Source organism: Prenolepis imparis, unplaced genomic scaffold, assembly GCF_030444845.1.
Source record: "Prenolepis imparis isolate NDT839.2.m4 unplaced genomic scaffold, iyPreImpa1.0 SCAF_5, whole genome shotgun sequence".
Classification (NCBI taxonomy): domain Eukaryota; kingdom Metazoa; phylum Arthropoda; class Insecta; order Hymenoptera; family Formicidae; genus Prenolepis; species Prenolepis imparis.
The window spans coordinates 7,623,524-7,642,562 of NW_028141163.1; the positions used below are offsets into that span (position 1 = coordinate 7,623,524).

Consider the following 19,039-nt stretch of genomic DNA (forward strand, 5'->3'; position numbering starts at 1 on the left):
ATCAATACATATAATAATAAATAATAATCAATATTAATTAATTTTGACATCATAAATTAAAAAGTTAAATGCAAAATCGTGATATAAAATAATATAATAAATGTAAATAGTATAGGTCAATCTAATTATACAAAATATACATAAATATATATATATAAATGTGTACATAAATGTATATATATATAAATGTGTACATAAGTGTATATATATATAAATGTGTACATAAATGTATATATATAAATGAGTACATAAATGTATATATATATAAATGCATATACTATATATACATGTATATAATATATATACATATTCATATATATACATATTCATATATGTATATACATATTCATATATATACATATTTATATATATATATATACATTTCTAGAACTATAATTCTAATCGGTCACGGCGCGTTGCGCTTAGCTTAACTTAACTGAATCACTCTAACTCTAAAGTTAGTTTCTATGAGACACCAGTTGAATTTTAGTGTCGCTTTTTGGAGGCTTTTTAGAGAACCGATCGTATCTCTTGTTAGATAGAAAATTCTACGAATAATATGTTATTATGAAAATACATGCTCGTTATTATTTCGATGTGCATTATTACAAAATGTCAAAAATATTAATACGAAATTAAAGATAAAATTTAATAAAAATAAAATAAAATAGTTTATCCTATAATATTCTATAAAAGAGTACTTAAATCGCATAAATATAGTTAATTAATAACGATGACATTTATTTAATTAACGATAGATAAACTATATATTAAATCCTGAATTATTAATTTCTCCTCGTTATGCATGTAATTTTTAATAATAATAAATTTCAATTCCGTTAGAACAATAAAAGTATTTACATCACTAGCTGATCAAGCGTGGATCATACAAGTAACTACTCAAAGATTTCTTACATATGATCTTCCACAATACGATCACATATCAGCGTTCCTAATAGTTATCTCCGAGATGAGATACGTGCTGTTGATATCCGAGCTTCTTCCCCCCCCCCTTCTCTCTCTCTTCCTGTATCTCTCACTGAGTATATAGAAACTAATACCAATAGCTTCAAAATTGTTCCTAGAGTATATGAACATATGAAATAAAATGTTCCGGATAAGAAATGTTCTACCATAATTTCGAGAAATTTTTCTACCAGTTTTGGACCGTATTTGTTGTTTTATGTCTGCATATTCGATTACATTCCTTTCTGAAATTATTTGCGAGCTCTTCGAGTAAGGCGTGACAGTCATTGTTGGGTCTACAAGCCCGCATACTCGTGGAATAGTCACGAGTATTGCGGCGCCATACGACATACCGCATATCGAGTATGTTTAGCAGTAAATGAGGAATTGCCGAACTGGCAATTCCATGTGAAACAGTCAGGAATCTGTCACTGCCAATAATCATAAACGTGTTCCGGCCAATAATCAAAACGAGATAATTGATTAAGGCAGTCACCACATAACAAACTTCCACGGATGAGAAGCGATCTTATCAACCGCAAACAAGATTAGATTTATCTATAAATAGGCACTATTAATTTATTTTAAAAATATGTATTTAGAGCAGTAAATTTTAGTAACAAAAAATTTTTTTCAAGATTTTTTTTATATGAAATTTATAAGAAAGAACACAAGAAAAAGTAAAATGTAAAATTAGAGAAAAAGAGCTTATTTTGTGCTATATTACTAATTTTTGAATAAAATTTTGATAACAGATATATAATAAATAATTTTCAATATTTTCTTTCCCGTACATCTGGTTTCATTAATAAGAAATTCTTTAAAAAATCGCGAAAGAGAATTTTTACTACCGTGGAAACTATCGTCATATCAGACATTCGCTTTAAACAGATAATTAACTGGTCCAATAACTTTCATTACTTTGTACTAAACGTATGAACAGTATAATAATATGCACGCATATGGCTAATATATATATATGTGTCAATGTAATATATATTCTAGGAAGTAAAATAATTAAATTACAATAATTGTACAATTTATACAAATGATTCTAATTTGCTCATTAGTATAATAATAATGTACTATAATAATGTTATGAAAACATAATTAACTTGTATGAAAAGCATTATATCTCATGTAGCACGCGCATTTTTAATGTAATACAATAAAAATAAGTCAAGATATTTTATTCCAGGAATCTGAACAAAAAGTTACAACTAATTTGTTAATTTTATCCATCTAATAAAAATATATCTTTTATCTTTATATTTAAAAAAATAATTAAACTTGTTTATTATAAATAATCTTACTAATGTCAAAGAAAAATAAATGAGATATAGATTCTAAGAAATAATAAAAAGTAAGTTCGATATATAAAGTAAAAGGAGAATTGGACATTTCTTAAAAAATCTATTTCTTGTACTTTGTACTAAAATTCTGCAAAAATTAACTTAAGCAATTGTGATTATATATTTTTTTTTAATTCAGAGAAACCGAATGCGAAATACCAGACAAAATAAGATTCATACTTCGGTATGCACGATGCGCAAAGATACGCACAAGACACAAGTAACATTCATTTCGTACCGTTTCCGGATTGCAACATTCCGAAAGGAAGTCGACAAAACCATGTAAACGTGGTTGTAACGTTGCAGACAAGATTCGAGACAGAAATAAGAACATTGACAGTCAGATATCCAGGAAACTCGAGAATTCCTCTATCCCTTTCAAACCCTTTATACATTAGCAGCTACGCTATCCTTTACATTTGTCCAGCTGAACACTCCTTCGAATTATTTAGCAATTCAACTTTTAATATTTAAATAAATAATGCGATCAAACGAAACAAGACGTTAAAATAATGTTACATAAATAATTAGAATTATAAAAGACAATACGCGGAAATTTAATGAATCTAAATGTATGTTTTCTTGCGCAAAATAAACTATTTTTTTTATAAAGCATATTAGATACATTTATTATGTAAAATAAATAAAAGATATTCGTCTGGATCGACTAATTTTCTTATAAATTGAATATATATTTCACATTTAGCAAATAAAATTTAAAATCGAGTAATCATATTTCATAAACAGTTTATTCGTAACATTTTTTTTTTTTTTTATTTAATAAGAAGATAAATTTTCTTTACTTTTATTGCGCATATGCGGACAAATTGGGTCGGTGAGCTTTCATCATGATTTTCTCACCAATAGCATAATAAAACCGTTTACGGCAAAAGCCGCAAGAAAAATGATCTAAATGCACAACGTTGGAACCACTTGGGCTAATTTCTTCATTAACCTCGCGGCACAATGGAGCAATGCTCTTTCATAAGCGTGCAACGAACTGCTCGTCCAGCACAATCTAGTCGCGACATAGCACTTAAGGCCACCTGACGGTGTGGCTTAATTCTCATTTCATTAGGCCACCAGTGGTTTGTATCATACTCTTCGGCATCGAAAACAAAATATCTCCCGAGAAATAAATAAAATGATAAAATTGAAGATCTGAAAATACGAATAATAGCGCGCGAAGTTATCTGGAGTGAATTTAACTAAAATTGTTATACGTCACGCTAAATTTTGTTATTTCTTATTTGAATGAATACTTTACCCCGAATTGTAAAAAAAATCTAATACATATTTGCAAAAAATTGGCCATTTTATCTTAACTGAATACTGAAGGTATCGTTATTGAAGATTACAATTTTTCTAGAAGTTATTAAAAATTTATCAAATTATCTTATACTCTATGATGTTTTTATGCGATAAAATAACTTGTAAAGCTTGCACATGTTAAAAGAAATCATGAGATCGTAGAATTGACACGTAGTCAAGAGAGCGATATTGAAATTATCTTTGAAGATTTTTATACATATTTCAGACAACTACTTTAAAAACCTTTTTTAGTAAATTTTGTACTATATTTTCTCTAATACTAAGATCCCTACATTTTTCGTGTCCAATAACAGCCTAGAAATTTTCACGGAAAATACAAAGGATTTCACGGTGTTCTGGCCGACCATGGTTCAACAGAAACTTTTCTTGCAAAAAGTGCTCGTTACACGAAGAAATTCTCAGATAGCGTATTTTGAACTTTGTTTGAACTATTTGCAATTTCGGTAAATCATTTAATTCGATTGTTTTTCAGAACACAGTTTTATATTCTACTATTTTCTCATTCAAGAGAACGCATTGAATGTCCTGGATACGAAGAATATTGATAACGAGTTGATGCCGCTCTCTTGCGATGCTAGTCAGAAGTATCAAGCAAATCCCAGCGTTACCAGCATCATATGAGAGATAAACTCTCCCTCAAGCTTTTCTTTCCTTAATAGAGAAAGTGCAAATTTGCCCGTAAGCTGCATAACAGAGAACTTATCGACTTAACAAAACTTTCGAACGTAAAATATATGACATAGTATAATACATTTACTTTCCAAATGATAAATCTATTAAAAATAATTAATAAAAAAACTGACATAACTCTAATGTCCGTAATTTAAATTTAATAATCAGTTTTGTAAACTTGGAAAAACATTCTACGCACTGTGTGTGCCTGATCCAGAAATTACTTTGAAGCGTAGATTCACAATTGACCGATAAAACTACCAGCATAGATATGACACATGTATAATACTATTTCACCTAGAATGCGTCAAGCGTAATGGAAGTGACCAATGGAAATTACTACGTGAAACTTTAATGAATCAAAGCGAAAGAGAAAGAGAAGACTATTACATCGATCGGATCACGCAAAGCTTTATCGGCTTTCAATTTTTCATCTGGTATTGAATAGATTGCATGGAAACACTATAACCCAAGAAAAAAAGAAAAAAGTGACCTAAAAATTTGCGATCAAACGCTTTTTAAATCGTATGTGTAAAATATTCAGTTAAAAAAATTTTTTTTTTATTAAAAGGAAATTAAGTAAAAAAAATATCACAAGTGAATTCTTATATCTATATATATGTATATATAACTATAATATTAAGTATATATGTATCATATGTACTATGTACTTAATATTGGCGCATGTGTGTGTATGTGTGAGATTAGTGTGCTGTATTAAAATTAAAACTTAATATTAAATTTGCAAACAGTGGAGTTGATGAAGTCGATTTGACTTCTAAGAGATTGATATACCATTCAATAATAATAGAACGAAATATATAAAACTTAAAGGCGATAGATCTTGTTTTAATGGAATTAAATGACACCCTTGAGAATATTGTCAACACATATAATGCATATAATGTATCAACTAACTGTACGCGCATGCAATACATTAATGCAGTGGTAAGGAACCAGTAAATGAGTTTGTGCGTACAGGAAACGAACGATGTAGCAGTTTAGGATCACATCTGTCGCGTAATTGATCAAATTTACAGGATCAAAAATATGAAACTTTAAGTGGACAATGTATAAAAGTATTCTATTTCCAACCGATCGACTGCTATAAATGGATTTTATTGCTTGCCTGCAAAACAAGAATATATTTGCACCCCTGCACCGACGCATTCATTATCTTATCGGATTTATTTGTACCTTTACGGTGAAGGATAGAATAAACTGTGTGTGGCAACATAAATTGTAAAAAAAAAAAAAACTGAAATTTCAACATAATTCTAAATTATCATCTTATAAATTTATATTTTAAGCATAAAAAAGATGAATTCCTTTCTAGAATCTAAAACATTTCGCGCGATGCTGACATGCGAAGTTAAGTAATATTTTATCAATTTTGAAAAAAAAAATCGAGCTTTTATATATCAAATTTATTATTCTCTCCTCGCTCCTTTTTCCCTCCCCTCCCCTAACCCCTTCCTTCCGCCGAAGGCATTGAAAACGTTGATTTTCGGCTAACGTACATCCCATGAAATACTCATGAGCGGCGAATAAAAATTCTGCCGCGCGCTCGTTTGCACACGCAAAATCCAGCTAACGACCGACTGGGACCGTCCTTAATTACGCATTCCCCGCGCACGCTGGCTCCATTCTTGCCGCGTTTCGCGCAAGGTGCCGCGAAATTTCTCCTTTCTCGTGAAGCAAAACCGAAAATATCGGCTACGGAAAAGTCGATATATACGCGTTCTCTCGGCGTAGCGATGAAGAGAAAAAAAAAAGGAGGAAAAAAAGAAAAAGACGCGATTGTTCGGGTATAAGGAAAGCTCTTCTCGGCGGCGGTGCCAAAAGAAGTCGCGGCGGCGTTTTCCCTTCCCTTCGCTGTCGTCGCCGTCTTCTTTCGCGACAATTAAGCTTAACGAGGCACTGTTTGCCGGACGTATTTGAGGCGGCTTCCCACTTATTAGCGCCAGCGCGGCGCTAAACTCCGCAGCGGAGCCCGTGCGGATCGTGCGTGTTTGCTGTAGCCGCCATGTATGTATGTAACCGGTGAAGACGACACGACCGGGGGACAGGCGACAACGGCGACTAGAATTGCGTAGCGGGTTCCTAAACCCGCTCGTAACCCGCAGGAATCGCAGCCGTATGCGTGCGTGCGAACCGACAGCGAGCAAACAAGCGTCATTTACATACGCGGCTCCTCAGCCTTTGCTTAATTAAGGGAACGTGACGCATGATTCTCGCGCCGTGGCCTCTGCCCTCCCGGTTTGTCGTCCCTCAATCTCTCACCTGGCCTCCTGGAGTCTAGAGTGAAAACGTTGAACAATTCGATGAGCATATTTTGCTACCGAATGCCTATCAGCTGTTATTTTACTCATTACAGTTTGGCAATCGTGTAACAATTCTCAGTTATGGATATAAACTATAAGATGACATTAAGCTGCATGCAAGAATTTTAATAAGAATACATCTAATTCATCTGTCTTTATTTTTATCACAAAAATTTAGTAAAACGAAATATATTCATGATTTAAAAGAATATGTATATTTCTTAATTTAATCATTAATAGAAATAATATAGAACCTATTATATATGTTTAGCTTCAACGTTTTATCGCAAATAAATCAAATAAATTAAATCAAATGATTTGTACGGATAAAATAATTAATTTTTGCAATCTACAAAATAAATGATGGAAATTATGAAGAAATATCTTATTTTTTCAAAAATATTATTTTATATTATCGTAAATTTTTTAATCGAGAGATGTCAATAGCCAATTATATCAAGCTCAAATTATATTTCCGCGATCGTGACATTATAGGAAAAAATTGTAGCCATATTTGAGAAGAAATGATAATAGGAAATAGGCGATGGATTGTGCAAGAAAAACGATGCATAAAAGAACGTCAGTATCAATAAGATTGGCGTTTTCTCGTCCTGATATGCGATTGCGGTACCTCGTTGATCATTGTTATCTACGAGGTCCTCTAGCTAGAATATACGAAAGATTGCTGTGAGGAAGAAGAAGAGTTCCTTTTTCTTCTCCATCTTCGTTAGTTCTCTGCTCCGTATCTCGGTCGCCGTCTTATCTCACGGTCAAATCGTTCCTACCTAGAAGCCGAATATAAATGCGAACCTACAACTTACGTTCCGCTACGAGGAATGATATCTAGACAGATCGCCCCACAAACGCATGTCGCTTCCAGCATCAAAGAACATATAACGAAACTTTTCTTTAACTTTATAATAAAATCATCGGCATAATTTGATCGATATTTTAATAATTAAATCGTTTATATACAGCTCGTATTATTATAAATGCGGAATTAATTATGGACATTATATTTTTTATACCTAAAATCAAGATTCTGTTAGAAAAAAATTTATTTTAAATTTAGTCGCGAAGAATTAGACTTTATTATATATTAATATCATTAAATCGTGATTAGCCAAAAGAAAACAATTTAAAAAATCTTTTTTTATTCATTTTCTTCGATCTTTCATAGTCAAAATATATTTCGTAACTCGAATCTATTGTTAAAGAAAAGCCAGTTTCGTTTTCAGCAGGAAATATTCTCGGAAATACAATATAAAGGATGGTCTCAAGAAACTGTGAATGTGCCGGAACACATTTTTCACGAGTTGAGCATGAAGTCGTCATTCTTATCACTCGCCGCACAATACGCCACCGGCATGGAAACCCAGAATCGTCGCTGTAGGTCTGCGTAAGAATTCAACAATATTTGGACGTGGCCACAATGACGCTAACGAACCGTGCCCTTTGCTCAGGGGATTTTCGTCCCGAGAAATCACCTGATGCTGCCCTGACATCATCGTCCCCCGGGAGCAAGGCGGCATCTTTGTATCATTATTTCCGTGTAGCCGTCTACATCAATTGCGCAAGATTCCTCGCGTAAACGACCGGGGCAACCGCCAAAAAGAAAACTCGGCAAGAGAATGACTGCGCGTTTCCAAGAGTTCGAATAAAATTTAAGTACTGCTGATATGATCGGCTATCGAATCTTCGAGGTCGTTAACGCCAAAGCAGAAACGGTGCACTTTTCATTTTAAATATTTTTTTTATTTTATTATTATTAATTAATATAATGATTGTGATGCAAATATATTTTTACTAAAACTCTTGCAATTTGTTTTTGATTTTTTAAATTTGGTGAATAACTCAACATTAGAAGAAACATTATTACAGCAGCATTTCTAGATTATATAAGATAATTTCTATCGCGAGGCCAAAAAAATATGAAAAAATATAAGAGCATAAAAGATGTATTAAAACGATATTTTATTTATTTATTTTTTTTTTTTTTATTCACTTTTACTCTCTCTAGTATTAATAAGTTTTCAGTAATAATACAGATGAGACGAAATTAAACATTAATCAGTTAAAAAAACGCTACTCATTAAACCTAAACTTTCTGATGATAATACGATAAAGAAAGGAGAATAGCAGCAGCAAGAGCGACACGAAATACAGTTAATTTCCGCGAGCATGAATTAAAATATTTCAGTGGCGCAAAGTGCCGCGCCTATTAGCAGTTCAATGTGATAAAGGTGTAAGGATATCAATTAATACTTCTTTTCATTGCCTCAGTAAAAGCGGAAAACATGATTACGAGCAACATTTACTGCGGCCGAAACGAGTTAACTGTACACTGTTTCCATAAGCAAACGGCTCGTAATCATGTGCGGTTTTATGAAAGCAAAACTTCTTTTTCTCACGGTTATTTTGACGTGTCTTTTATGAGCGTAGGGCAGTCATGCAGATTTAATATCTCTTATAAAGGAGGATACATAATTAGCAAACACATGTATGAACACGACGAATGCACGTTTATATCATCGATGATAAGCCAAATACGTTTTCTTGAAAGAGCGAAGGAATTATACTTCAAAATCATTTTTAAAAAATAAGAGATAAAATAAAAAAGAAGGGAGATATTTTTCTAATAATTGTCAAATTGTTTTTAAAGAGTATGAAATATTTTACAAAATGTAAAACCCTGCAGATCAGGTTCAGAAACAATGCATAACTATATGCATTAAGAATATCATCCATTTCATTTGACTATATTAAATTTTATAAACGTAAGAAAAAGGCAACGTGTTTGTGATATGTGATGAAATTTTTAAAATGCAAAAACTTTGTTTATATCTCTATTCAGGATTTAGCATTAATTATTATTTATTATAATTTTTCATATTTATTATAAAGTTTTCTTTCCAATATTTGTAATAAACAATTTGTATATAAATTTTCAAACGGCGATGATTATATTGAAGCTGCAAACTTAAATTATCAAGCCGAGAGAATTATCTTGTGAATATGTCTCCACAAATATCACGTTATTACCGTATTTTAAACGGAGATTAAAATCACATCGCAATGTTGTTACGTGGTCCTCATTCTTTTTGTGACGCGCGGTTATTCAGATTAGCAAGAATTCTTTTAATCGAAAGGGAAATAAATCGTCGCACGAGGGGGTTAATTAGGTTTTACGATCGCCGCCGTTATGCAGGTGCATATGGCTGCATTATCTATGATACATCTTCATCTCCATAAGATACTCTTTCTCTTTCTCTCTTTGACTCTTATATACCCGGTTGCACTTGTACAGAAGCGATTGTATCGCCCCCCGACGAAAACAACAGGTGCAGAAATCACAAACCGCCCCGCTGTCGCTTTGAGGTCCAGGGTCCACCTGGCTCCGCTCTGCTGTAACGTCGTGTCCCTTGCCAGAATTTAAGACAAAAATATCATTATGCTAATCCGCGACATTTGTTATTACCGATGCCGATCGGCGAATGTAATTATCGGGCATGGCGTATAAGAGCCGACCGAGTTTCCAATCGATTCATTAACGAGATTCGCCCGACAAGCGAATTACGCAAGCTGTAACTTTATCGAGATTTCAACGAGATAATCGCGAATAAGACGTGTACGAAATGTTTATCGAACTGTACATATATCTTATTATTATTAACATGTTCCAAAATTATCGTACAATTTATGAATGGAATTCAAAGAAAATAAAATCAAGATTGTGTGAAACTTAGAGAGAGAGAAACTCTTTATATGTATGTATATAAATCGAAAATACAATATATATTGAAATCTTTTCTAGACACATTTCATTTCAAAAGAGATCCGTGAAGATTTGAAAACATTCTATTCGAAACCTTCATCTGAAATATTTTAATATAAAATATCATAGTCACTGAAATAATCTAAAAGAATATATTATTAAATCTGTTGTGTTAATATAATTATTACAATCATGTTTCATCGATATATTTCTTCTCACTAAAGAATAAGTATTACATTTTTGCAGTTGATATTTCAAAAAAAATTAAAATATTAAGATTTTCTTTCTCGCAATTTAAAAGAAATATTTTAAACTATAATATGAAAACTATATATAGTTATGATATTATATAAATATATATAGCTAAATTTAAATATATTTTATATACATATATATATCCTCTCACAAAGATTCATTTATTTCTAGCATCTAAAAAGACAAAAAAAAATGAAAATTGTCCAACATAATTATAACTTTAATACGCATAAAGGATTTTTTTTAATGAAATTTTAAGAATTACTAAATATTGACAAAGTTTCCTTATTATAATTTCCTAAAGTTCTAATATAAAGTTGAGTGATTAACCGTGCGGAATGTACTCCGGCATAAATCAGTGCAAAGGGATATCTTGGAGCAACGGTACAACGCGAAATCGAAAGGTGTTAAGCGAGCGCAAACATGCGCGGAACCTCTTTCTCAAAGAGAAGGAACCGGTGGCGGGCCGCGGGAATTGAAATTGATTTCGGCCGACTTCCATTACTCAAGGGAAGAGGACCGGGGCGCGCACCGCGTACCGACAAAGTTGCAGGAGCGATCAAGACAGAGATAAGAGGTTGTGGAGGCCGCCCGAGGCCACGACGTTAGCCCGGTTGGACACGAGCAAGAGAGGTTCCATCCGGCCGTGGCCCCAGGAATTCCTGGCGCGTTTACCAACAACCATCCAGAAAAAGAAAGAGAGAGAGCGAGAGAGAAGGAAGAGAATCGTCGATTCGCTCCTTTTGCTCACGCCGACGCCGAGACGTCGCGTCGCGTCGCCCAGGACCCGGACCAGGACCAGTACTCTCGAATCTTGTCGATCTCCTCAAAAACCTGGGCCGAGGATGCCGACACGCCGCGCCCTACTCCGAATGGACTTGTCAGCTTTTCCATTGTGTCATTCGCGTGTGACAGTGCTTTACGACCGACGGTCTCTCTTTCTGTGGATTGGACCACCCAGTAGATTGGTACCACTTTAGGTACTTCCGGATTCTCTTCGAGCAGCGCAATCGCGGACTTTCCCTCCCAATCCCGCGAGGCATTCTCGACTAGCCACGTACGAACGTTTAGATGCCACGTGGCTTAAACATCGTGTATTTAAAAATCGACGAAGAACCTTTGTTCGTCAAAAAAAATTATCGGATGAGTAAATAGTTTTTTTATATGTAATAAGAATATAAACAGATTCATTAATATCAACTCGTAAATTGCATTCTTTGATATATGAATTATGGATATTAAATTCATCTCCATAATCCTTTTTATCCGTTTTTATATTTTGTAGTGTTTAATGCAATCAGCAAAAAATAATTAATAATTTACACAATTCATTATGTTATTTTATGAAACTTTATCAAGCTCTCTTTTTTTTTTTAAATTCGACGACTGTTTTATTTTATTTAAAATATCCATAAAATACAAATCAAGCTCATATTATCTATTAATAATATAAAATTTAATATAAAGAGTCTCTCATAGAGAGAGAGAGAAAGAGATAAAAACGCTACATTGTTTGTTTTATGACCCAAATTAAATTTGCCAAATTCACTGAATATTTTTAAATTGAATAAAAAAGAATGAAAAAAACAAATATCCATTACGTCATCACCGTTTAAGAAAACGAATGGCAATAGCAAGTTTGACAAACGTAGCGACCCATCGCCACCATCGACAGCACCGTACAAAAAAAAGGTATTCATTCATAGTTTTATATCCTTCGTCAGAATTTTCGAATATAAGAGGCATGCGTTGACATAGCAGTGTCGAGACGTAATAACAGTACTACATCAGTGTGCGAAGACAACCGGATCAAGGAACGAGAGAGAAGCGCATGGGATAGCATCAGCGCTTGTTAAAACGATTTCAGACTATCGCAGCAGGGCGCTTCCTTCGGCGGTGAACCACCAAGAGAGCGGAGAGGATCCCGAGTGAGGTTCCTCTTCTCGGCCTCGGAATCGCCGCCGCGTGTCCACAGACAGACGGATCGTTAAAGAGTAAGAGAAATAATGGGGCTCCGTGCCGAAAGTGGCGTCATGGTTTACCGCTCGATGAGGAACGGGAAGAAAGGGGCGGGAGGGAAGCTTATAACGACGTATATACACTGATCTCCGAAGAAAAAAAAAAGAAATTCCAAGAGAGTTAGTCGTTTCAATGAAACGAAACATCCGGTTTAAGTATTATACGCGTGTACACGCTCAAGTGGAGAACATTGTATTTTGTCTTGATCTCAAAAAAAAAATATATATATATATTTAATCGTACAGAATATGGATCATATTTATGTAGAATTAATAATGACATATGTATGTGCGAATATATTCTCTCGCGATGATCAAATATAAATTTCGCGTTTAGATATAATTGATTTCGATATTATTTGACTATTTTTTTGAAATAGAAGAGAACCGACAGAGTGAGAAAAAAAAGCTTCCAAATTATTATAGAGAAATCGCGGAAAAGAAAACTTTTTTCACTTTTGACCCAATCTTTTTTTACACAACTCGAAAAAATTGCATTTTTGACAATACAAGGGTATTTTTATATAATGAGAGAAGATATATGTGCGATAAAAAAAAGTGGATACCGAATAAAATCTGCATAATACATATAATCATGCTTTATATATAACTTAAACGCAAATTTTTTTCAAGTTTTTATATCGTAAAATTGATTTATTCATGACAATAAATGCGATGATTCGCCGTGTACATATAACACGAACTTCTCTCGAACTTCTGCTTTAGATGTACCATGTGCCCGCCTACTAGACGTATATATTATAATCTGTTATGTTTATTAGGGGCAGCGAAAACACATTTCTACCGGTGTTCGGGCTGAAGGCGGTAACTACAAAGAGAACCGGGACAAGGTAGTTTGTTAGAGAGCAGCTTGCACGAACTAACACGAGCTACTTGTTTGCACGAACGCGGAACGAGCCACTCGACTGTACGAGTTTACAAGCGCCTACATACGGAGCTGCGCTCTTATCTTCGATTTAATTTCGCCTTTATGTGTGTTACCGACAATAATCGCGTCGGCTGTACGAAAAGAGAGAACTCTACCGGAAATAAATATCAAAGCGAGGATAATTATATCTACCTACTTATCCTCTGTATGATATAAAACGCAATTATATCGCATAAATTTTGAAATTGTTCTTGAAATAATTACGTAATTATTATCTAATAATCGAAATATAATTACATAATTATTATCTATATATATATATATATATATATATATATATATATAATATATATCTAATAATAAAAATAGAAGCATATTTGTTTGAAAAAGGAGGAAGAATTTCAGATTGTACTACTTTTTTTACATATAGACTTCTATGATTTCGTCATAATAAATCATGCCAAGGAGAAGAAATAAAATCATATGTCTGGCAATTTCTACTATAAAAGAAAATCGTGTAAAGTTCGAGCTCGCTATCTTAAGAATGAATCGAGGATTTTTATTTTCTCTTAAGGATAAATCACGTGGGAGTTCTCTACGTACATGACACAGGACTATAGTGGGTGGTCCTCGGATTTAGACGGATTATTCATCCTAACCACACGACTTCGTCATCGTCATCGTCGCCTTTGCATTCGTACTCGGAGAAGGCTTTCGGTTCGGTCAAAAAGCATTCCTCAGCGAATTCCGGGCGTATCGGTGCAAGTAACGCGGTCGCTCATGCCCGCGACAACTGACGTTTCACAGAACCCTTTCGTGGCGAAAGTGTAAAGTCGCCAGCATCTTGATGGGTGGTTGCTTGCTTGCCAGTTTTTTTTTGTTCTATCACGAAATACATACATGTTCAATCAACAAGCTTCATCCCCTTTTATTCCTCCCCTTTTATTCTTCTAATTCCGAAGAGAGAGATGTATATATACGTATACATATATTTTTTTCTAAAGTATCTTTGGACACATTCTCGTAAATTTTTAAAATTTATCCCGTTATTTCATTTGCAAATCGATAGATAATACAGATGAGACGACACTATTGAATTTTATGTTTTATCAAATAGTAATAAATATGCAAAACTCGCGCATGACATATAAATTTTAAAATAAGAGCCGTATATATATGTTGAAAATATGTTTTAAAATAAAGTTCATTAATAATTTAGATACACGAGACTTTGAAAGGAATCTTCTGTTGTCTTTTCCTACCACTACTCTCTCACAATTTACACATTTTTCGCTATTGTTCCGTTATCTAGATGCCGACGTTAATTTACGAAAGAAATTGCGTATTCTTGTGCATTTTCTTTCAATAAAAAGTAAAGTGCCAGCGAGCGTCCGAGGAGAGAAAGAGAGAGAAAGAGAGATCGGGTCAGATCTCCTGATTACTGCAGTAATTACAAAGCCGTGCCGGCATTTTGCGGAGCCGTGAAAGCCGCCCCGGTCGAGCAGCAGCAGCAGCCGGCCGCGGCCGCGCGATGCATTACGCGACGCGCGATGCAAAAACCGGCACCGCGCGCAAAGCATCGAGAGATAATCACCGCCACGTGACTGCCGCCAGGCCGGCTCCGTTTTTGCGGGCATTACGTGGCCCTAATCCGACCGAAGAGGCGCCATAATTACTACGCCCTGTTCGAACCTCGTCACCGTGCGTAATTTAATAAGTTTACGCGCGATGACGACGTCGCCCGAAAAAGAAGCTTTCGCCGCACCTTCTATATGTATATCGCAGTCACCGGGGTCGAATCTCTTTGAACACACGTTAATCGCGCATGCAACCCCGATACAAGTGATCGTTAATGACATGATCGATATCGCTCGTCGTCGTGCTAAATAATAGACAAGTCTCGACACGAATAGAAATTGCATGCTGAGCATACTTTAAACGATAAATATTATAAAATTGAAATAAATCGCTATAGCTTTCATGATTTAATAAAATTCATTTTTTTTGTTGTTTTACAGATGACGTAAAAGTAGATAAATTTTTTATGTAGGATGTATTTTAGATTTAGCTGCATTTATCATCTATGAGAATGACTTTCCTATCTTTAAAATCCGCTAGTTTTTTCTAGAATAAAAGCAATTAATGAATGAAAATTAATTAATATAAAACACGTAATATATGTAATTGAATAGGTAATTGTATTAAAGAAATTAATGATAAAAAGATTTGCTTTTTTTATTTTTAATTTGTCGATTTTATCTAATTATTCATCATTTTAATTATTTTATTATTATCATAATTTTACATTATTTAATTTCACGAATAAATTTATTTTTTTTTGTGACCATAACAGATTCAGCAAAATTCTAGCTTTGCCAAAGTTAGGTCGCGGCGGCTCTTATTTGATTTTCTTGCGGTTTTTAAACTGGCGCATCCGGCCTCCTATCGATCCGCCGATCTCCGTCTGTAAATCTCCGTCATTTATAAACGCCTTTTAACGATCTCTTCTTTCACGAATCACCAATTTAATGCACGCGAATGCAAATGCCTTCGCCCGAATTTGTCGGGCCTGAGATCCGTCAATGACAGAACGTTTCGCAGACGAGCGCTTCCTGATCGCGACGCCTTCTTAGAACGAATCTTTATCACTTTTACGAAGAGTGGCCGAGTAGTTTTTATTAATTGGATACCGCACAGAGTAGCCTCGAGCTACGACAATCGTAATTTGTCTTCCTCGTTTCTCCCTTCTCTCACTCTTTCCTTCTCTCCTTTTCGTCGGTCTCCCTTCTTCTTCTCATGAGAGAGAATTCAGGTCTTCCTGTCACATAATCTTTCGTCCGCATCAGGGGCCTATCAAACATCGCGACGTGCGTCCATGTGCGTTCGTCGTCGTTGTGTATGTAAATGCGAATATTATTTTGATTATTACGGGCACAGGTAATGGTCGCAAGGAGAAATGGATAGTACGTTTAAGCCACGCCGGTCACCGTCTGAAAACGAGCTCCATCTTCATCGCTTTTATAAAACGGTCAAGCGGCCTTTATTAGCCCGCCACTTCCCAAAGTAATCTCGACGAGATGGAGAGGAATACAATTTATCTTCGTTACTTCCACGGGATTTAATCTCTAGACTTTTTAATTAAAGCCGCAGTATCGTCTAAACCGACTAGCCCTCAACTATATCACGTTCACTAGGATCGATGTTATTACCTTATAGATATGCGGTTTTTTAATGAATAAAAATGAATACACGGCTTATTCTGTATTAATTCGTACATTATTAAATATGCATCATTTTCATACACAGCATTGTGCTTTAAAATGACGTAAGTTGAATTATACACAAAGCAAGCGAATATAATTCATATATATTCATATTTTTTATAAATGTGGAAATAACTAGGATTTAAAGAAAAATATTTTTCACATATTATATGTCGCATAAAAGAGGAAAAAGTATTCATCGATTGAATTATCATGTTTCGAAATCAATATTAAATATTTTACTCTCTTATATATATACGTACATATACATATATATATATACATATATTAGATTTCAGAGATTATGAAACGAATATTCTGTACCTACATGATATCGACTTATACAAATTTTTGTTTCACTCCATTCTTTCGCTACCAAGAGAATTATTATTATATAGAGAGAATCGTTATCATGTTCTAAATTACCAAACAAATAATTTTTAAATTATGCACACGCAGGCAAAATCGCTCTCATCATAGACTTCATCGCGATGAGAAATTTCCGATGACAGTTTCGACGGAAACTCTTTCCACGCTACGAAAACAGTGTAATAAAAAAAAATCACGCGCAGACGGAATAATCGAGCTCCTGATCAAAGCGCGGTTTCGCGCGGTGAACGATGCCGCAACGGCTAATTAAGCTCCAACAGACTTCTCGATGCGTTACACGCCCGCGAGCATTACACGATCGGTCGTTGTATACGATTACGTCGTTTTTGCCTGTAAAAAGATCCATTAGCGCGCGCCGTATTCGTGCAATGCCCACAGCAACCACGGCCATGCCGGGACATCACAGGAAGCTTCCGATCTTTTGAATGCTCTTTCGTATTAACTCCAATCGCGAGAAGGTCCCTCCTTTTAAGCTGTTTACGTTTAAACAAACTAATTACTGCGACCTCGCAAAGGATACATGTCACTGTCTCTATGTAATCTAACAATGAGTTGCACGATAAATGTACGTGTACATTTAGCTCTCTTACCTTTCATGAATTTCAAAATACAATTTGCCAGTGAAATATATTTTAATTACAAAGACGTGGATGAAGCAAATATGAAAGTATGAATCGTAAAGTAAGTTTTAATCGTATTTAGCTTTATATATGTATAATCATACAAATTTTCTTTTTAATTATTTTTGTATTTATTAGATATTATATATTAGATCATATACATACATACACATGCATATACAATTAGAGATGTGCATTATTTGAAATAGCATTTAAAATGAAAATATAGAAAATGTAAAATGCCTATTTTGTATTTTGCATTTAAAATGTTACACGTTTTCAAAAACTATTTTACATTTACATTTAAATGGTTTTTATTACCATTTTTTATTTCAAATGCATTTTTCTTGCAAACTAAAAATTAATTGAAATATCAATTATATATAGATATATATATAAATCAAAATTTCTTTATAGAAATCATTAAGTAAATATCTGTAAATAATAACCAACATTTTTTGTAATTTTACATATAAATATATTTATATAATTTTTTGTTTTTTATTTATATTAAAAATATATAAAGTTTAAAGAATTTATAAAAAAAAGTTTATAAAGAAAGCTTATAAAAAAAGCTTATAAAGAAAGTTTATAAAGTTTATAAAAATTTAATAAAAAAATAAAAATTTTAATGTAATTAATAATTGTAAAGTAAATAAAAATTTTAATATATGTATATATATAAAATAGAAAATGCAAAATAGGTAGAAACTTTCCATTTGAAAATGCAAAGTGCTTTTTAGATGCCCGTTTAAAATAGAAAATGCAAAATAGGCATTTTTTAAATGGTTTTTTTTATATTAAAATAGGTTTTTCAAATATTTACATATACAGAATATTAAAAAATTAGATAGACCAATTTTGAAGAGAAATAGAAGACTTCAAATTTTTTATTAATATTATTTTTCTCTACGACGTTAAATTTTATACTATAGTATGAAATAGGAGTTTGTGTGACTTAAACAATAAACGCACATATAAGTGGAAAAAATTAAATTGTATTTTAATCTTGAACAAAACACAGCAGAAAAACATGAAAATAATTCACTCTTTTTACGGTAAATGCTTAAAAATTCCTCCATTAACATCAATAACTGAAAAGTTACAAACTCATATCTCATATTATGTAGTTAATGGAGGAATTTTTAAGCATTTACCGTAAAAAGAGTAAATTATTTTCATG

General features: G+C 33.4%; 2 protein-coding genes across 3 annotated transcripts in view; one reads left to right on the top strand and one right to left on the bottom strand.

Moving 5' to 3' along the window:
* Positions 1-19,039, bottom strand: part of Kair1d (Kainate-type ionotropic glutamate receptor subunit 1D) — a 384,639-nt gene that overhangs the window by 303,756 nt on the left and 61,844 nt on the right. The window lies entirely within an intron of this gene.
* Positions 1-19,039, top strand: part of Notum (palmitoleoyl-protein carboxylesterase notum) — a 209,316-nt gene that overhangs the window by 143,967 nt on the left and 46,310 nt on the right. The gene's annotated exons all lie outside the window — the stretch shown is intronic.